Source organism: Dioscorea cayenensis, chromosome 21 (assembly GCF_009730915.1).
Source record: "Dioscorea cayenensis subsp. rotundata cultivar TDr96_F1 chromosome 21, TDr96_F1_v2_PseudoChromosome.rev07_lg8_w22 25.fasta, whole genome shotgun sequence".
Lineage (NCBI taxonomy): Eukaryota > Viridiplantae > Streptophyta > Magnoliopsida > Dioscoreales > Dioscoreaceae > Dioscorea > Dioscorea cayenensis.
Genome location: NC_052491.1, coordinates 216874 through 219920, shown reverse-complemented (window position 1 = coordinate 219920; position 3047 = coordinate 216874). Strand labels below are relative to the sequence as shown.

The 3047-nt window shown below is 41.7% G+C and overlaps 1 non-coding gene across 1 annotated transcript; it reads left to right on the top strand.

Moving 5' to 3' along the window:
- The first annotated feature begins 1937 nt into the window (after nt 1-1937).
- On the top strand, nt 1938-2043 carry LOC120252663. Its single transcript, XR_005534120.1, has one exon. It is a non-coding gene; the product is annotated as a small nucleolar RNA R71 (small nucleolar RNA).
- The last annotated feature ends 1004 nt before the right edge of the window (nt 2044-3047 follow it).

Sequence of the window (3047 nt, the reverse complement as noted above, 5' to 3'; positions counted from 1 at the left end):
AATCTATCACATCGGCGGAGAAAGGGGACGCTCATGTACCTCTTGACTCACCCTCTCAACCCTCTCCAATCTAGCTTTGTCTAACGGTCTTGGTGTGTCACTCACTCACAAGGTTACCAACAAGAACTCTCACCCCTAGTGTCACTCTAGGGAAAATGTTCATACAATCAAGCATTCAAGGTTGGAACTCACAATAAACATCAATTAATTGAAAGCATAATAAAGAGATTCAATGAAACAAATACATCCTAGGGTTCACAAATACCCAAGTACCCAATAGGGTTTTAGCTCTCCATGGAGCTAAGTACAATCAAAGAAATAGAATGTAAAAGCAATCAATCCATAGAAAATCCCCTCGATGGTCGTGTCGATGGTCTTAGGAAAGTCCTCTACTCGTCGTCTAAGGATTCCCTCGTCCGGTATAAGATACGCATCGACAGAAGCTCCCCTACCAACCTTCTTCCTAAGGAATGACGATGTCAGAGCCATAGAACCTCTTCAAAACCTTAGCCAATACCACTCAAAACCCTAGCTGAAGCCTTCTGTCAAGTTGGGGAAAAGATGGAGAAAAGAATGCTGAAATCGGGGCTGAATCGGCTTTAAATAGGGCTGGAATCGGGCGACCATACGGGCCTGTGGATCTTTCACACGCCCATGTGGAATTTCCACATGGGTGTGGATAATTTAATCACACTCGTGTGGGTTCTCTGAATTCTTGTTTTATCGGCCGGTTGTGAACAGTGCTGCTACAATATCCAGCCTGAATAGCTTCCCGAATCCATGCTTTCATCCGGGTAACGCAAACGGGCACACGTTCACATTGTGGATCACTTGCTTCTTTAATGATAGACAAGTTGGTGGAGCTCTTGTTCTATGTGCATAAGTCGTAATGCTCGAGTGTGACTTTCCTCGTGCCCCTCAAAATGGATGTGCGAACTCAAATACGAGGAGGTTGGCACACACTCTAGCATCTCACACCCGACCAATGTCTTTGCGTTTGAACTTTTGCAAGATTTCCCCCAAAATCGGTGCATCATGATCCACATTGGCTTCTTTCCTTCATAATCGGCCTCACAACCCTACCTACACGAAAAAACATAAAAACACACATATTAGTGTAAAAACCTGAGAAGAGTAATGATCAACATAAGGAAAGAATGCTTCGCTTTTATATCACACAAGCACTTATCAAACTCCCCCACACTTAAGCTTTTGCTTGTCCTTAAGCAAAAATTAAACATTCGGCGCATAGATGAAGGAAAGTTTGGAAGTGCTTGTCCTAAGGTTCACCAAAGTGTACAGAGAGAGCATTCTACAAGGGAAATTTCAACAATAAATACAAAAAAATCAAAGGTCTAGCTAAAAACTTGAATAAAAAAGGACAATAAATCCGAAATCGTGTACGTGTGTGAACTCACTCAAAATAACCGAAGGTATACTCCTCAAAGTTCTAAGTACAAGGGACTTATTTATCTACAAAAGTGACAACAATTTCAAAGATGGTAGTAGCTTCACACATCCTCTAAGGTAGCCCTTTCCAAAGCGGCCGCTAAGGTGGCTTTCACACTTTCAAGGTGGTAGCTCTTTCTACTAGAGTGGTAGCTTTCACTCATCCTATGAGATAGCTCTTTCTCTCATTAGGGCATAGCTAGTATCCGACTTATGAGAGTAGCTTCATTGAATTACCCACTAACTTCTTACTCAATGATTCCACTTGAGCTGCGAATGAAGTTACTACATCTATTTCATGAAGCCCAACTACTTTTTCCTTTCCCAAGCATTCAACTGATAAATGTTCATGGCCATGTCCTCTGCTAATTGTCAGGCTTCTTCTGGGTTTTTACTCCCCATTGTACCTCCTACGGCAGCATCTAGCAATTTGCCTTGTGCTCAGATTCAACCCATTATAGAAAGTCAGAATAATCATCCGTTCGGGAAATCCATGTTGTGGGCATCTCCGCAAAAGATCCTTGAAGAACTCCCATGTCTCAAACAATTACTCTAGCTCCATCTGCACAAATGACGATATCTCATTGTGAAGCTTGTCTGACTTCCCCGGAGGAAAGTATCTAGCACGAAAAGCTTTGACGATCTCGTTCCAAGTCTTGATGGATTCCTTCGGCAAAGAATGTAGCCACTGCTTGGCTCTTCCCTTGAGAGAGAATGGGAAAGCCCTCAATCTAATAGCATCATCTGATACACCATTAATCTTCAGGATATCACAAACTTCCAAGAAATTCTTTATATGGTTGTTTGGACCCTCATCGGCCAAACAATTAAACTGCACTGATTGTTGAATCATTTGGATGAATGCTGGCTTCAGCTAGAAGTTCAGAGCTATAATCGGAGGTCACACAATACTCAATTGTGTGCCCAAAACTGAGGGTCTAGCATAATCAGAAAGTGTCCTCTGTTGCTCATTCTGATCTGCCATATTATCTAACCATTCAACTTCTATTTCAGCTTGGTTGGACGGTTCTTGCATAGGTTCTTTTCCCCTTCATCTGATTGTAAGTTCAAGTTCAGGATCTCCTTCAATCAATATCGAAGGGTTCCCTCGGGTCATAACCTGGAGTTGCACCAAAAGAAAGAAAACAAATAAGAACGGTGATAGAAAAAGAAGATGTGAAATAGAATGAATGAATGAATAGCTAGGAAAACAAAGTGCAAAGTATCTCTAAACATCTACTCGCCGACAATGGCACCAAAAACTTGACAAACGCCTCTTGAGTATTGATAAGTGCTTGTGTGATAAGAATATGAAGTGCTCTTTCCTTATGATGAACATTACTTTTCTCGGTTTTAATGCTAAGCACCATTTGGAGGAAGTCTTCAGAAGGTTCAAACGAGAAGACATAAGTCGGGTTTAAGATGTGAGAATGTGTGCCAACCTCCTCGTATTCAAGTTAGCAAAATGATTTGGAGGGCCACAAGGGTAGTCACATTCAAGCAAGATCTCCAACAACTTGTTTGTTTATTGAAGAACCAAAGCGATCTACGGTATAAACGTGTGCCCGTTTACTTACCTCGATGAAAACATGGGTTCG